The sequence below is a fragment of the Equus przewalskii genome, chromosome X (assembly GCF_037783145.1).
Source record: "Equus przewalskii isolate Varuska chromosome X, EquPr2, whole genome shotgun sequence".
Lineage (NCBI taxonomy): Eukaryota > Metazoa > Chordata > Mammalia > Perissodactyla > Equidae > Equus > Equus przewalskii.
The window spans coordinates 38,470,657-38,489,532 of NC_091863.1; positions in this window are offsets into that span (position 1 = coordinate 38,470,657).

Genomic DNA, 18,876 nt, shown 5'->3' on the forward strand with positions numbered 1-18,876 from the left:
ATCTGCTGGCTGTAGTCATCAATGCTTCTATGAGCCTATTTCCTATTCAACGGGTTAGCCCTTCCCATCCCACCATCCATCGTGGGATAAGATTTTCAACTACTTACATTTTTTCCTTTCAGTATTTTCACCCTGTCCTGTTTTTAAAAGAAAGGCCCTTTAACAAATTCGTGTGCAGGTTACACATAGTCTCATCAGCCTTGCCCAAGTATAGAGAAAAATTTCCTCTCTGTATTCGGGCGCTTCATGTTGCAAAGGGAAAAAAAGAGTCCCCGAAGGTCTATCGGTTCTCCCTATCTCCCTGGAAGCAGTTATATTATATTCAAATAAGGTGAATTATGGATAATATATAAAATACCAAGCACTAAGTTTTCTCTGAATCTCGTACAATGTCTCAAATCTTTTGAAAATGTTTCAAAATAATACAAGATTGTTTATTGTTAAGATAGACATAGAAACAAAATCTATAGAAATACAGCAAGACTTACTTTACAGAGTATTGGGCCATTGTGAGATAAGGTGAGCCAAGAATGGAGAGCATATTTTGTGTTTATGGAGGAAACTAATTTATGAATGGGCAAAATTGAAAACACATAAAGATCCAAGCCCAGGTGTTGGGGGGTAAGAGATTAAAATTCTGTTGCTGACTATATCTTTATACATTATTAAATGCTTCTTTCACCTCCCCCCTGGCTTCCTGCTTTGCCTTCCCACTTCGTACTGGACTCGTCTCCAGCACACACACATGACAGGCATCCATCCTGTTATGACATCTTGTCATACTGAAAATAATATTTTTGAAGGGCAGCGTAAGAGTTGGGGAAAAAAAATGGATGTCAAAGTTGTTGGTAGAGTCTGAGTAATGTTCTGGGAATTCAGCCTTGGGAGAGATAGTGGCTTTCTTTGGTTAGGGAGAAGGAATTCGATTATAGTGTAATCTAAGGAGTACAGAAGGAAGGAGCCAGGTTTCAGTTAGTGATGGCTTCAGAATTTGCTTTGATAGGAAGAGTCTGCAGTGGCAATCTGGGGTGAAGGAAAGTCTTTTAGAGATCCGTCTTGGAGCTGCATTTGTCTAACAATTTACATAAAACTGAGAAAATGTTGATCATCACTCAAAAAAATGGGAGTAGCTGATGAAGTTTATAGCGGGGCTTTGATTCCTCCATTGGTCACTGCGTTCTGCTGCATTCTGCTCTGGTCGGAGGTAGAGGTGAGAAATTGGACTCAGTTCCAGGCAGGAGTTGGTGAAATATCCCTGGGTATGTGACGACCTCTCTTTTAGCTAGGTTGAGCTAAAGAAAGAAATGAAAATTACATAAAACTCCTGGTGTCTGAAGCCTTAGCGATCGGCTGGGACTCTGGAGCCACATCAAGATTGTGAGTGGGGAGTCAACCCACAGACATTGCCCTGAAAGGTGAGAAACGGAGCAGGTCTTTAGCAAATGCTATCGTGAAAATGCCATCATAGATTCGATTCTTTCAGGAGAAGGAGCCAGGTGGATCAGCCTATGCAGTGTCAGGTGAGCTCGTTCTTGCCATAGGAGTCTGGTGATGGGAATGTTCCATTGTTTGCGTGTGTCAATGCTACCAGGGTAAAACAGGTGCTAGCAGACTGAATGTGTGAAACATCTCAAGAAACTCTGTAAAATCCTAATACAACAAGGGCAACTATTAATCAATATCACAAAAATTCCAATCCTTGGTCAATGACGTAATACTGATTTTGAGCACTTATGTACTCTGCTTTAGCATACATTGTTTCACTTAATCCTAACAACAATCCTATGAAATCTGTAACTTACCATACTATCATCATCGTCGTCGTCATCATCATTTTACATACGAGGAAAGTGAGGCTCAGGAGCAGGAACTTGCTTGTAGTCACAAGGTTCCTGGGATTCAAACTCCAGCAGTCTGACTTCAGAACTCAAGCTCTTGAACACGGTGCTATTCTGCCTTTTGAGCCCCCTATGTTGACTTATAAAACTGTACAGGCGCTTTAAAATTTCGTGACAACAAGATGTCTACATGTGCACCTCACTTTGGAATAAGCACATATGGTGACACTATTGGTTACCTACCCTGCCTCCATCCTTTATCTTGCTTCTTGAAGGAGCCCAATTTAAGTATCTGCTTCTTCCTGTTCAGCCCGTCTAATTTGGGTGAAGGTGACTCAACTTGAAGGGTGGGTCCTGAGAAAACTAGGCCAGTTGTGCTAATCCCTTTGTCCTTGCCAGGGATGCAAAATCTCAGGCTTAAACTAATCAATCCAGTGTTTCCCCTGGAAACGGAAGATGTTATTGCTCCAGAGGTGGGCTCGTGACCCAAACTGGCTCAAAAGGGGTCAGGTAGAAAACAGTTATTCCTCAGTTTGATTAAAAATATTCTCTCTCGGGGGCCGGCCCCGTGGCCGAGTGGTGAAGTTTGCAGGCTCCGCTGCAAGCGGCCCAGTGTTTCATTGGTTCGAATCCTGGGCGCGGACATGGCACCGCTCATCGAGCCAGGCTGAGGCGGCATCCCATGTGCCACAGCTGGAAGGACCCACAACTAGAATACACAACTATATACCGGGAGGCTTTGGGGAGAAAACGGAAAAAAAAATTCTCTCTCTCTCTCTCTCAGCCCCCACCTCTCTGTCTCACTCTCTCTGTCTTGTACACACACACACACACACACACACAGAGCTGTCAAAATGAGATTGCACATTGCATCAACCATCCCAAGAAACAGCTGGAAAATCTGACCTACCCCAACCGTTCCAACTGAAAATTTTGCAACAGTTACAGATAAAGAGAATTGCAACGTGAGACAAGACCAAAGTCATGTACCCTTCTCGTCTCTTCTCCTTGCCCTAGGACAATTCCAACCCTGCTTTGGCTCAGACAGTTACCTAATTTTGAGGTGCTCCCCGGTGCACATCAGCTGAATAAAGCCTTTACCCTCTATTTGAGTGATTTCATTTATTTTCCTTGGCACTATCCAGTTGTCTCAACATGGTGCATTAAAGATTGCATTCAGCAGTATTCCAAAGAAGGGGCAGGTGGGAGCAGTGCACAGAGCCCTGGGAGTCAGAGAAGAATCTTATCATTTTATCACTAACATTGTTTACAATGACTGATGCCTGACAATGATAAAAAGCAGACGGATTTAGGCAATCTTCTTGTTGTTTTAATTTTTTTTTTTTTTTTTTGAGGAAGACTAGCCCTGAGCTAACTGCTGCCAATCCTCTTTTTGCTGAGGAAGACTGGCCCTGAGCTAACATCCATGCCCATCTTCCTCTGCTTTATATGTGGGATGCCTACCACACCATGGCTTGCCAAGCCGTGTCATGTCCACACCCAGGATCCGAACAGGCAAACCCCGGGCCACCGAAGAGGAACATACGCACTTAACCGCTGTGCCACTAGGCCGGCCCCTTATTGTTGTTTTAAATTCTCTTTAGCAAAGAACCCCTTATTGCCTGAAGTGAACCATTCCCACTGTCCTACCTTCCCCCTTGGTATGCCACTGAGTCCATCTTTTTTTCTACTGGTTCAGGATATCATTTTTATTATATATCCATTTCCATTTTTGGATTTCCTCTTCAAGTCCACTAGTCAGTCTATTCACATGCTGGTTCCACTCTTGAGGCTTTATAATATGTTTTAACATCTGATCATTCTGGTCCCTATCATAGCTCCTCTTTTTCTCACATTTTTTCTGCCTACGTTTTTCCATATGAATTTCAAGATCAATTTGTTTAGTTCCAATCCTCAACTTCTTTATTTACAGTCTTTTTTCTCAAGGTTTTCTCTTTTCTTTTTTTTTTCTGCTTTATCTCCCCAACGCCCCCCCCCCAGCCCCCCCGTACACAGTTGTATATCTTAGTTGCAGGTCCTTCTAGTTGTGGGACGTGGGACGCCGCCTCAATGTGGCCTGACGAGCAGTGCCACATCTGCGCCCAGGATCCGAACCCTGGGCGGCCACAGCAGAGCGCACGAACTTAACCACTCGGCCACAGAGCCGGCCCCCTCAAGGTTTTCTCTTTAGCTTATAACTGAGACTTGTGGCTTCTGGTTTCAACTGCGATTTTAATCAAAATTAAATTAGAATATTTGAAGCTTATAGTCCTTAATTTGACATTACAAAGTCTTTTATCTGCCAAAGTTGGGGGAAATTTCTCAATCATTCTATTCATTATGATTTAAAATTTTCTAAGTTTAGCTGTTCTTTGAATAGGTGATAAACTCTCTTGATACAAAATTCAAAAGGCACAAAACGGTTTATAGCAAAAAGGCCCCTTCCCACCTCTGGCTCCAAGACACCCAGTTCTCCTCCCACGAGGCAACCTATGCTGCCAGCTGTTTTCAGAGATAGTGTATGCATATACGAGCAAATACATGGATACGTTTTTCTTTATTTTCTTTTTATATAAATGGTAGCACACTTTATGCCCTGTTCTGTACCATACCTTTTCCACCTAACAATATTTCTAGGCAATCGTTCCAAATTAGTACATTAAAAGCCTACTCCCCCACCCCCACGGCTGCATAGTATTTCATTGAATAAACGTGCCACAAAGCACCACTATTGCTGTTCATTTAGATTGTCTACAGATCTATTGCTATTACGTACTGTATGATTCCATTTGTAGGAACTTCTAAATATTGCGAGCTAATCTGTAGTGACAGAAAGCAGATCGGTGGTTGCTTGGGGATTGGAGATGAAAATAAGGGCATATAGCGTCTGTCAAAATTTATTGAATTGTACACTTTAGATGAGTGCAGTTTATTGTATCTAAATTACACCCCAATAAAGTTGTTTTTAACAAATCTGTTGCTATTACAAGCAATGCTGTAATAAATAACCTTTACATATGTGTCTATTCCTTCCATCGCCACTTATTTCTCAATTACTTATTACGATTTCACAGTATTTAATTTTGTTTCCTTTTGAAAAGAATGATTTTGGTACAAAATCCAAAAATATGCTCACTTGTTTATTTAGTTATTCATTCGTTTTTTGTCTGTCTTCCCCCGCCTCACTCCCTGCCCCAGGAGAGAACAGGACCCTTGTCTGTTTCATTCACCACCTTATCCTCAGAGCACAGAATGGGCCCCGGCACAGAGTAAGTGTTTAATAAAATATTTGTTGATAGAAAGAGCATTAAAATGCATATTTTCAGACTCCACTCCTAGATATTCTGATTCCTTATGTCTGTGATAGGTTCTGGGAACCTGTGTTTTTAATGAGCTCCCCCAGGTAATTTTGGTCATCAGCTAGCTTTAGAACAGTGCTTTGATTCAGGCCATTCAGCTTCCCACCCAGGTAACTGCAGCATCCTTCTTCCTCCTTCCTGCATGCCGCACCCCTTCTTAAAACACCGCAGTGTTGTGGTAGATTGTTTCCAAAGATTGCCCACAGCAATCACTTCCACCCTGCATGCCTTTTTCAGTGTGATTTTTCAGCTCCTCCTATCAAGAGGAAAAGCCTATTTCTCGCCCCTTAACTCTTGTCTGGCTTTGTAACTTGCTTTGACCAACAAAATGTTTTGGAAATGATGCTGTGCCAGTTCAAGGCCTAGGCCTTAAGAGGTCTTGCAGCCTCCATTTTTGCTCTTTTGGAAGCTATGTGGAGGAGAACTGAGGCACTCAACCAAAAGCTTCCACCAGGGTCCCAGACATAGGAGTGAGGCCATCTAGGATCCTTCAGCCCTCACGGAGCCATCCCAGCTAACTCCACACAGAGGAGTCCAGCTGCCCCTGCTAAGCCCTGCCCAAATTCCTAACTAATAGAACGTGAGCAATTAAATAGTACTTGTTTTAAGTCCCTAAATTTTGGAGTGGATTGTTATAGTTATAGATAAGTAAAACAAATGTTATTACATTGTTTTCAAGATAAAGTCCTAAAGCTTAAAAGGCTTGAAAGGCTTGTGATGATCTGGCCCCTGGTCATCTGTCTAACCCCACCTCTTGCTAACACTTCTCAGTCCAGCTAGCCTTACCTAAGCCTCTAGGCTTCAGACACTGTTTCATTGTGCTCCTGACTTTGGAGTAAGATGGCTTGGGGTTTGTCCAAATTTTTTGACCTTGGTTAAGTCACCAATACTCTCTTACTCAACAACAAAATAACAAACAACCTGATCAAAAAATGGGCAGAGGATCTGAACATTTTTCCAAAGAAGATATACGGATAGCCAACAGGCACATGAAAAGATGTTCAACAGCACTAATTGTTAGGGAAATGCAAATCAAAACCACAATGGGATATCACCTCACACCCGTCAGAATGGCTATTATTAAAAACAAAAGCAAAAACTAGTGTTGGAGAGGATGTGGAGAAAAGGGAACCCTCCTACACTGCTGGTGGGAATGTAAACTGGTGCAACCATTACGGAAAACGGTATGGAGATTCCTCAAAAAATTAAAAATAAAACTAGCATATGATCCAGCTATTCCACTTCTGGGTATTTATCCAAAGAACATGAAAACACTAATTCGAAAAGATATGTGCACCCCTATGTTCATTGCAGCATTATTCACGATAGTCAAGATTTGGAAGCAACCTAAGTGCTCATCAACAGTTGAATGGATAAAGAAGATGTGGCATATACATATACAATGGAATACTACTCAGCCATAAAAAAGGTGAAGTCTTGCCATTTGCAAAACATGGGGAGTCCTTAAGGGTATTATGTTAATAAGCAAAATAAGTCAGATGGAGGAAGACAATTACTATATGATTTCACTCATATGTGGAAGATAAACAAACACATAGATATGGAGAACAGATTGGTGGTTCCCAGAGGGGAAGGAGTAAGGGGAGGGCAAAAGGAGTAAAGGGACACATATGTATGGTGACAGATGGCAACTAGACTTTTGGTAGTGAACATAATGTAGTCCATTCAGAAGTCAAAATATAATGATGTACACCTGAAATGTTATAAACCAATGTTACCTCAATAAAACTTAATAAACAGAACAAATATTTTTTAAAGTCTCTTGGTTTTATTTTTCTCATCTTTTATATAGAAATACTAACAGCACTTACAAGGCACAAAACTGTTATGTGAATTCACCAAGAGAATGCATAGTGAGCATTTAGGATAGTATCTAGCACAGAGACAGCACACAATAAATGTTAGTGATAATAGTAATAATTACTACATTGTCTTGTAATTGTTTATGTGTTTTCCCCTTTAGACTGTAAGCTCTTTGAGGACAGCAGAGACCACACTTTGTCCATTCTTGTATCCCCAGTGTCGAAAAATACTTGTTGAATATATGAATGAATCAGCAAGAGAGCAAATAAACAAACTTATTTGTGATGTGATACAAATGAACAGAACTGCTAAACATACGTGGATTAGTGTTGACCTCTTATTCCTTAAGAACAGAGCTTCAGGTGTTAGCTAACCTACAGTGGTAATCACTTTGCAACATATAAGTGTATCAAATCAACACGTTGTATATCTTAAACTTACACAGTGTTATATATCAACTATATCTCAGTAAAGCTGGAAAGAAGAAAAGAAAGAATAGAGTTTCAGGCATTTGTTAGCTCAACTTATTATAAAAATGTGGTGAGGATGTCTCAGGATCCTGATTAGATAGGCTCATAGAAAGTGTAGAACCTGGGGCCGGCCCCGTGGCGCAGTGGTTAAGTTCGCATGTTCCGCTTCGGTGGCCCAGGGTTCGCCAGTTCGTGATCCCAGGTGCGGACATGGCACCGCTTGGCAAAAGCCATGCTGTGGTAGGTGTCCCACATATAAAGTAGAGGAAGATGGGCACGGGTGTTAGCTCAGGGCCAGTCTTCCTCAGCAAAAAGAGGAGGATTGGCAGCCATTAGCTCAGGGCTAATCTTCCTCAAAAAAAAAAAAAGAAAGAAAGTGTTGAACCTGATTCTTATGGGGTTTTTTGTTTCAACTTTTTTCTTCCAACATACATACTATAGTTGAGATCTCTGTTAATTGTTCCTCTGAAAAGACCACATAAATCTCTTAATTTTGTTATTTATAAGGGCTTTGTTTTTAACATGTATCACTTATCTGTTTATAACAAATTGTGTTGCTGTGGTCGAAGGAAAGGCATTTTAATGGGGTTTTTTGGGGTTTGTTTTGCAGAGGAAAGGCCATTTTTGGGTTTAGCATTTCCTCTTTAAGCTTCTGCAAGGCTCTTCTTTTTGTTTTGACAACAAGCATGAAGAACTGCTGGTAGTCAAGGAGATAAGATCACTACCGCAGTCTGAGACCCGGGAACGCTCAGATGCGCCACATTATTAATTAATCTGCCGCATTATTTTTCCATCTTCCCTTCATCTCCAGTCCCTTGCTCCCCTGGTTATGAACAAGTAGTATAATTTATCCCTCAGAGACCCTCACAGTGACATAATCGAATGTTTAAAAACACAACTGCAAAACAAGGCAGGAAAATATCATGTATTTTGTAACAGCAGAGACTACTTATAAGGTTAAATAATCAGGTGTTTTATGACAATTTAATGGTGACTTACAACTTATTATGTAACATGAAAAAAACCCTATGAGATGGAAATTACTGGGTTTGTTTGGGTTTTTTACAAAAAGAGTCTTAACTTTTTCCACACCATAGGCATTGTTCCTACTTCCTCTCGCTCCAGTCTCTCCTGAACACACTCCAGTCAGGTTTTTGTCCCTACTTCTATACCAAAACTGCTCTTGTCTAAGTCCCTAACCAAATCCCGTGGTCGCTTTGTTCTACGTGAAAGACTTTCTTTCTTTGGCCTCTGGACTCTTCTCCTACCTCGCTGGCTATTCCTTATTAGTTTTTTTTTAAAATACATAATTTAGGATTCACAAGAAGTTGCAAAAATACTACAGAGAGGTCCCACGTACCCTTCACCCAGCTTTCCCCAAAGATAGCACCTGACATAACCATAGTATACAATCAAAACCAGGAAACTGACGTTGGTACAACAAAACTACATACCTTATTCGGATTCACCAGTTTTACATGCACTTATTTTGAGGGAGGAGTATATAGTATAGATTCATGTAATCACTGCCACAATCAGGACACAGAACTGTTTCATCACCACAAAGAAACCCCCCCTTTTATAGTCATACCCCATCCCCGCCCCTTGCAGCCACTAACCTGTTCTCATCACTAAAATTTTGTCATTTCAAGAGTGTTATACAAATAATGGAATCTTTTGAGATTGGCTTTTTTTTTTCACTCAGTACAATTCATTTGTAACATGAAGGGGAAAAAACAAGTCAAGTTGTTATGTGTATCAAGGGTACATTCCTTCTTCTGGCTGAGTAGCGTTCCATTGAATTGATGTACCACAGTTTGTTTATCTATTTGCCCAGTAAAGGACATTTGGCTTGTTTAGAGTTTTTGGCAATTACAAATAAAGCTGCAACAAACATTACCTATAAGCAATGCATCATTTCTCTCTTGCTGCTTTCAAGATTTTTTTCTTTGTCTTTAGTTTTCAGAAATTGATTATGATGTATCCGACTGTGGATTTCTTTGGGTTTATCCTGTCAGGATTTACTTGGCTTCTTGAATTTTTAGGTTGATGTCTTCTATTAAATTTTGTTGTTGTTCTACAATACAACATTGTTCTGTCCCTGAGGCTCTGTTCATTATTTTTCTATCTATTTTCTTTCTCCCGTTCATAGTCAATAATTTCTTTTGATCTACCTTTAAGTTCACTGGTTCATTCCTTGGTCATTGCCAACCTCCTACTGAGCTCATCAAGTGAGTTTTTTATTTGTTACTGTATTCTACAATTTTAAACTTTCCATTTGGTTCATTTTTATCTTTTATTTCTTTGCTGAGACTTTCCATTTTTTCATTTGCTTCAACAATGTTCCTGATTGCTTGTTAGAGCACTTTTATGATAGCTGCTTTAAAATTGTTGTCCAATAATTCCAACATCTGTATTACCTCAATGTTGACAACTGTTGATTGTGTTTTCTCACTCAATTTGAGGTTTTCATGGTTCTTGGTATGATGAATAATTTTTATTGTAGCCTAGACATTTTGAGCATTATTTTATGAGAGTCTAGTTCCTATTCAAGTCTTCTAGTGTAGCAAGCAGTAAACTTGTTTAGATTAAAAACACACATTGTGGCCCGCTTTTGTGGGCTGTGGCCCAAATACCCATTTAGTTTCAAAGCCTTGGCAGTACTGTTTTGATCTGCTCATTTGTATACTACCCAGAGGTCAGTCTGGAACCTGAGTGGTATTCCAGACCTGTGTTTCATTCTGAAACCTGTTGCTGTGTTTCTGGTCAGTTTCATGCATGAGCTTCTCAGGGGTCTGCCCAGGATTGTATAATTTTAAAAATCATTTTCCTTAGCTCCCTTCTCTCAGTAATCCTCCTTCCACTTTCTAGTTGGGAGGAGAATGGATGCGGCTTTATTCATGGTGTTCATGTGAAATCGAGCAGGTATAATAAAAATGTTTCTGTCCTTCTGAGCCACTTTTTTCCTGATCCTTTGGCTAGAGAGAGTGGGTTTTCTTTGGGGCATTTTTGTCTGCGCCCATTGACATTTCTGGATTGTAGGCCTCTTCAGTGCACAGGCCATGATATATAGGAGACAAAAACCAAAAAACCGCATGGAACTCACCCCTGGGATTTCCTTAAGTCCTGAGGTCCCCAATCAGTCCACCTTCTTTTCTCCCCTTTCAATGTCTTCTAACTGTTGCCTTCTCAATTTTGTCCAGGTTGTTCTTTAATGAATGGATCAAATAGAGTGAAAGGTGCTTATTTCATCTTGTCTAGAGTGGAAAGCCCATTATCAGTTTTTGTTGCTGGTTCTTCCTCAGATTCCCCAAGGTTCCCTCTTCAGACTTCATTTCCTCTCTAGCTACATTCATCCTTGACTGATCTCATCAAGTACTGTGACTTTAAACGCCATCATAACTAGCTCTCAAATATCTTCAGCCTCGAGTGCTTTCCTGAACCCCAGACTCACATATTCAACCATCAGAGATGTGAAACAGACACTTCAGACTAAACACTACCAGAACCAAATTAATGATTTTTCTTTCCAAACTTGCTCCTTCCTCATTCTTCCCCATCTCAGTAAATAGCAACCTTATTCTGCCCTGTGATTAGATTATCTTTGACTACTCTCTTTTTCTCTACCACAATCCAATCCATCACTATGTCTTGTTGGCTCTATCTTAAAAAAAAAATCCAACTCATCATTTCCACAGCTACCTTCCTGGTCCAATCCAATATGACCTCTCACCTGGATTATTGGAATAGCTTTCTAACTGATTGCCCTGATTTCATTCTTGCCTGTCCTACATTCTGTTCTCTACTCCAAAGTAACTCTTTTTACATGTAAATCAGGTCATGTCAAACTCAGGGTCCTTATCATGTCCCTACCTGATCTGGTGCCACCTCCCTTCTTGCCTAGATTTCCTGCCAGTCTGTCTTCTTGCTGACTGTGCTCTACCACACTGGCCCTTGTGCTGTTCTTAGAACATGCCAAACATTTCCTGCCTTTCAGTGCCAGTGTTTGCTGTTTCCTCTGCCTGGAATGCACTTGTTCCAGATAGCCAAATGGTTTGGTCCCTCACTGCCCTCAGGTTTCTGCTCAAATGCCTCCTCATCAAAGAGGCCTTCCCTGACCACTCTGTCTAAAATAGTACCCCTGCCTCTCTGTCTCTTTGCCATGATTCATTTTTCTCCTGAGCATTTGTCCCAGTTATCTATTATTGTGTAAAAAATCACCCCAAAACTTAGTGGCTTAAAACAGCAACCATTTTATTTTATTTACTCACAATTTTGTGGGATGGAAACTCAGGCATTCTGGAGCCTCAGCTGGGATGGATTTAATGGCTGGGAGCTGGCCTCATATGTATAGGGCCTCACTTCTTGTTATTAGCTGGGTTACTCAGTTCTCTATGATGGACTCCACACGTGGCTAGCTTGGGATTCCTCACAGCAAGGTGGTCTCAGGGTGGTTGACTCTCTTATATGGTGGCTGGCTTTTACCTCAGATGAAGTGGAAATTGCCAAGCTTTTAAAAAGCTAGACCCAGAACTAATACAGCAAGCTTTCTGCAATATGCTCTTGGTCAAGAAAAGAAGCAAGGTCAGCTCTGATGGAAGGTGAGAGGAAATAGACTCCACCACTTGGTGGGAAGAACGGCATGGATGTACAGAAAAGGAAGAATTGATGATGGCCATGACCATCTTTGAAGATCACTTGCCAGAGCACTTACCACCAACTGACATTATTCATAATTGCTTACATCACTAGAATGTAAGCTTCAGGAGAGCAAGAGGTTGTCTATTTAATTCACTATCGTATTCCCAGTGCCCAGAACAATACTTGGCATATAGTAGATACTCAATAATTATTTTGTTAATAAATTTTGTTCAAGAGCTAAGGTTGGGTAACCCCTTACTCAAAAAAACTGAATTACTTTCCCTATAATTGTTAAGCTCCACTGATACCTGGTCCAACACTTTACTAGATATCTTTAACGACAAACTCACAACACAAAGGGAAGTTCACAGATCTTACCTATAGAGAAAATGTATCCCCTAGAAGAACATAGGTGGAGTCCTCAGAAGTCCATGGACCTGGAAAGATGCAGTCTGCTGGCTATGCCAACACTTTAGGATATTACGTAGTTGTTAGGTAAGCCTCCTCTTCAGCAAAGTCACATCCAGAGTCAATGGGAACTTTTCCTAGCCTAGCAGATGAGCCAGTGACAGTCTCTACTCATCTTAACCTTTCAAGACGTCCTAAAATTTCTAAGACAATTAAAACCAAGGAAAGAAGATATATAAGATATTTGGGTGACAGCAGGGAATCAGTAAGTGAGTCAGCCAGTTAATTGAATGCCAGGAGGCATAAAACTTTGTGTCCACATGCCAAGTGTCCTGTGGGTCCCACCCACAGCTCCCACTCAAGGGGAAGCCTTTGGACACGCACCATTTGGCCTCTGATGTCCTGCTGGCCACATACGTTAAGATTGAAGTTCAGATGCTCGTCTGCCCGAAAAGCAACAAATCCATAGACAGGCCAACAATCTAGGATTTCGTCTGCCAAGAAAAGATTCGCTGGGTCATATTCCACTCTGAGGAAATTAACTAAGAAATACCAAAATAATTGGACAATTGGTGGCTATGATGGACCATGTGTAAGGAGAAATTATGAGAGAACAGCAAATGTGAATAAAAGAAGTTATGAGGTACTGAAAAGATATAGAGTGAGAAGGCCAACTGGTAGTCAAATAGAAATAAGCAGACACACAGAGAGTAGCTTAAGCGGAGCAGAACACTAGGATGAGGGCCACAAACTCCTGCTGCCCCTCCTGTCATCTTAGATTCCTCTCACCCTGAGCCCCAAGAGAAGCCCAACGCAAAGCTTCAATTCTGCGCTTGCAAGGAGATTTTCCTATGTTCATAAACAATGGATGAAGGAACTTTTTTTGTTAGAACTGTAAGATTTAATCCAGTGATCTTTTCTGTTGATTTTCTAACCCTACTAAGAACCAGAAAAGGAGAGAAAAAACTCATCCTCTTGGCACAGTTCCCAGGAAAAAGGAAAGGAAGTGCGTGTAAGATTGGATCCCCTAGACTTCAAACCAACAAAGAGAAATATGGGAGGAAAATTAAGTTTAGATTATTTCAATTATAGACAATTGTATTTATTTTGCTCAGTTCTCCCCTTTTACTGACTCTTAAGGTGACAATACCCACACAAAGCTATGAAAGGAAAAAATGCACTCCTTTCCTAGATTTTATGAGAGGAGTTTTCCTGGTCACCCCAAGCAAGAACTGTGGCTACCATCATAACTGCATTCCCGACTGCCTGGGGGCCAAGCAGAGACACCTTTGTAGGTGGAATACTGATTCACAGAAGAGCTGGCTCTGGGCTGGGATATGCTGGCTCAGCTCCTCTTCCCTCAAACCTTCCTCCTTTTTTTTGTTTTTGCTGAAGAAGATTTGCCCTGAGCTAACATTCCTGCCAATCTTCCTCTATCTCTTTAGTATGTGGGCCGCCAGCACAACATGGCCACTAACAGAGTGATGTAGGTCCTTGCCCAGGAACCAAATCGGTGCCACCAAAGCAGAGCGTGCTGAACTTAACCACTAAGCCACCAGAACTGGCCCCAAACCTTCCTCTTTTTGCAAGCACCTCAGAGAGGTCGGGACAGGTGTGGCTATTACTCAATCATGAATCCTGGGGCTGGTCCACCTAAGTCTTCTGGGTCTTGCCACTCTGAATAACAACACATACTGCCTTTTGTCAATGTTAAAAATAAATCCAAGATTCAACAGTTCAACATCATTTTCAGATCTCAGCTTAGGGAACTGAGCAGGACAAAATTCTCCATTGTATATCTACTAGAGAATGCTGCAATAGTATGAAATTGAAATAGTTAATTGATCAATACACACCAGAAATTTAGGATTCTCTAAACTTAAAATGGCAGAGGTGGAGGTAAGACAGTACTTTTGATAAGTATAGACTCACACAAACGCACACACACACCCATAAAACCACTGTGAAAGAAAGGCACCTGTGGGCTGACTCAAGTTGAGGCAGTTGTCACAGGCCTCCTATTGCCTCTTCCCTCTTCTGAGACCCAGGACGGGAAAGCAGGAAGCTGGGGAAAAGGAAGCTTCTGAGGCAACATGGGCATGGGCTACCCAGCTCCAGTGCCATCTGCCTACTTCTACCCACATTGCCCCTCAGGAGTGCATGCCATCTGCTTGTGGCATCATCATCCATCCTTTTCCCTCGGACATTAGTCTGCTAGGGCTGCCATAACAGAATACCTCAGATGGGCGGCTTAAACAACAGAAGTTTATTTCCTCACAGTTCTGGGTGCTGGAAGTCCAAGATCAAGGTGTCGCATTGCTTCTGAGGCCTCTCTCCTTGGCTTACAGATGGCCGCTTTCTCACTGTGCGCCTTCTCACATGGTCTTTCCTCTGTGTGGGAGCGTGTCTGTGTCTTAATCTCCTCTTCTTATAAGGACATCAGTCATAACGGATTAGGGCCCACCCATATGACCTCTTTTTACCTTAATTACCTCTTTAAAGGCCTCATCTCTAAATACAGTCCCATTCTGAGGTACTGGGGACTAGGACTTCAACATATAGGACTTCAATTTGGGAGGACACAATTCAGCCCATAATACCTTTTAAGAGTATTTATTCTGTATAAGAGGATGTTAGAAGCTTCCTGTTACCCACTTCTTGCCTCGAGACCAGCAGCCTCCTAACATTACGCCAATGTTGGGAAAGTTATAGCAGCTGCCCATTATCCTGAGGCAAGGGTGTGAGGGACCTTTTTGTGGCTTGTCAAAGTTAGAACCCTCTTAAGACTCCTTGGTGTGCAGATCAAGTTCAGCTTTGACTCACTGAGATGGATGTTTAGAGAACCTTGTTGCTCTGAACCTGGGTGACTCTAATTAAGAATTGCTTGTGGGGAAGAACACCAATGATCCCAAGAAGGAACTCACTGGGAAGAAAGAAAGAATTGGGATGAAACTCGAGCCTAGCACTATGGGGTAAGGGTTGGTGAGGCTGGCGCTCACTGGCATGGTGTTCCATTGGAGAGAGTTGCTCACGTGTGGCTGTGAACCACAGAGCCATAACCTTCGAGCCTGTCGGATGGACATCACCAAGGCCTTTTGGGGACCCATCCAAACATGAGCATCCTTGCAGACAGCATGAATGTCCATGTGACTGGGCAGGACCAGACTTCAAATGCCACTCTATAGGACTTTGGAAACAAAAGCAGTAGGGAACTCACCCCACTTTCCAGTTCTTGCTGGATGTATCCTATATAGTGGTTTAGAGGAAGCTCAGAGCCATTCTGTCAGGTTCAAAGCCCACCTTAGCCACGTACCATGTAAGCTTAGGAAGGTTGTTCTCTGTGCTTCAATTTCCTCATGTGGAAAGTGGAGATAATAAGAGTCCCTCTTCACACGGTCTTTAAGAGGATTAAATGATTTAATAACTTAGAACTGTGTTTGTCACATTAAAAGTCCAATAAATAGGGTCCCGCATGGTGGTGCAGCGGTTAAGTTCGCACATTCCGCTTCGGCGACCCGGGGTTCACGGGTTCGGATCCCAGGTGTGGGCATGACACCGCTTGGCAAGCCATGCTGTGGTAGGCGTCCCACATAGAAAGTAGAGGAAGATGGGCATGGATGTTAGCTCAGGGCCAGTCTTCCTCAGCAACAAGAGGAGGATTGGCAGCAGATGTTAGCTCAGAGCTAATCTTCCTCAAAATAAATAAATAAATAAATAAATAAATAAATAAATAAATAAAGGGTCCAGTGAATAATAGTTCTATACCTAATTTCAAAATTGTTATTATTTATTTCTACCTGGGCTTTTGCACACAGGACTGATGCCCTTTGACCTGAATAAACATCAGGGTTCTTGAAAGGGTGGGAGCTGGAGTGGGGAGGCCTATGGAAGAAGATACTGGATTGCCTGCTTATAATGACAGCTCAAGAGAATAACTGCAAAAATTTTAAAGATGTGAATTGTTACTTAGCCTGATGAAGCAGGTTATACCTATGATACATACTTATTTTGCTTCGGAAAATACAAACGATAAAATAATAACCACTACATTCGCACCATTCACAGACAACCAATTAATATTTTAACACAGTTCCTTGCACATTTTTCAGTGTCCATATAAATTTTACATTGGTTTTTACAACTATATGCAATTTGTGTTGTTTTTCACCATATCACATGTAAGTATTTTCACACATTTTTTAAAAATTTTGTCAACATAATTTTAAATGCCTGCATAATATTCCATCAAATGGCTATGTCTTAATTTCCCAGTGATCTCAAGTTAATGAATATTTGGTGTATCCATTTTCAATTATTATTAAAAAATCACAATAAAAATCTTTGTTTATAAATCTTTATTCCCGTTTTTGCTTATTTCCTCAAGTCAGAACCCTATAAATGAAGTTAATGGATCCAAGGGAGTAGACATTTTTAAAGCTCTTTTTACATATTGCCAATTTGCTTTCCGGAAAGTTGGTACCTACTTGCCCCACTCCATACTCTTTTCAGCACTTTGCTAATTTAATGTTGTTTTCATATTCTTATTTTCACTACTAGTGAGATAAGACTATTTTAAATATTTACTAGTTCTTTCCATAATGGTGAATTGTTTATTCATGCCCTTTGCCCATTTACTTGCTGCTCATTTTAATCAAATACCACCTATATGAAAATGTTAAAGGAATGTGAGTAGGGGGAGGTATTGGGAAAGAAAATGACGGTGTTGCGATCCTGGAAGTTGGAAAACACAATCTGATTTGCCCCAGGTAAACTTTTTCCACATCCTCTCTTCCCCCAAGACCTTGGCCTTTGTATCTGGCTGGATAGCAGGTGAAATACATGTCAAACACAAGGCAAAGCCAGATCTGACAGATTCTACTGGTAAAGAAATAAGAAGCCCTTTCTAGATCCAGCCAGTTTATTACTCACAAAGACAGTGAAAGGAAGAAGGGTGGCCAAAGGTGCCAGCTCCCCATGGCCTTCGAGCAGGGCAGCACTGAAACAAAAGGGACCAAATGACACTCTGTTGCTGAGGAGCCCATTCTAGACTGTGGCTAAGTGGTTATATAGCTGCACCTTAAGAGGACAAGGCAGAAAGCATGTCACCATCAGAACCTAGGGTGTGATAAGAAACTATCGTATGTCGTCACAGTGGCAGGATGTCCTCCTTCCTCAGGGCTGAATAATATTCCATTTATATGTCCACCACATCTTCTTTATCCATTCTTTCTTATCCATCTGTTGATGGACACTTGGGTTGTTTCCACAAAATGGATGGACCTTGAGCACGTTATGCTAAGTGAGATAAGTCAGACAGAGAAAGACAAATACTATACAATCTCACTTATATGTGGAATCCAAAAAAACCAAACTCGTAAAAACAGAGGGTAAAGTGGTGGTCACCAGGCGATGGGAGGTGGGGAGATAGAAGGCATGTTGTTAAAAGGTGCAAACTTGCAACAAGGAGCAAATAAGTCCTAGGGATCTAATGCACAGTATAGTGAAAATAGACAATGATATTGTATTATAATCATCAAACCTGTGAAGAGATTAGAACTTAATTATTCCAATCACTAAAAAGAAATGACAATTACGTAACGTGATAGAGGTGCTAATTATAGCTACAATGGCAATCATATTACAATATATAAATCTATCAAATTAACATGTCATACACCTTAATTTTACACCATGTTATGTGTCAAATATATTTCCATAAAAAAAGAAACTATGGTATGACAGCCTCCCAGGCTGATGTCTCCCAGAGGAGACAGGGAGGTGAGTGGTAAAATGGCTTTGAAGCAGCTTCCCACAAGCCTCCCATGCTCTCATGTTCCAGAAGGATCAGAGGCATTCTGCTGAGACTTGGATCCAACCGTAGTACAAGCCTTGTCATGTAACCTATGTAGATGCATGCAAGGTTACCGGGGGACCATGGTGGGCCCCTCCTCTACAATGTGCAGGTGAGGAGTCTTGGAATTCTCTCTGGATCTCTTTTCAATTTACGGAGTTTTGAGAAAACTTCGTTAGTTTCAAACAGGCCACTGTCTTTACTACATACAAGAAGATCAATGAAAAACTTGCACTTATGGCAATTATTCTGTTGCGGGAGAGATCCTAACTGTTGTGGATCAGCACCTGCTGAACCTGGTTAACACTCTACCCTCCTCAGATCCTTCTGTGGCTTTGAGTCATAATATGACCTAGAGAGCAGGTTCCTGGAGCCACAATAAGATTACCATAGCATATGCCTTGGCCTGACAAAGGCCTCTGACATCCCCAGTAATGTTCCTGGGTCTTAGTGCGCATCGAGGATGTTAGGACTTATCTTCAAGG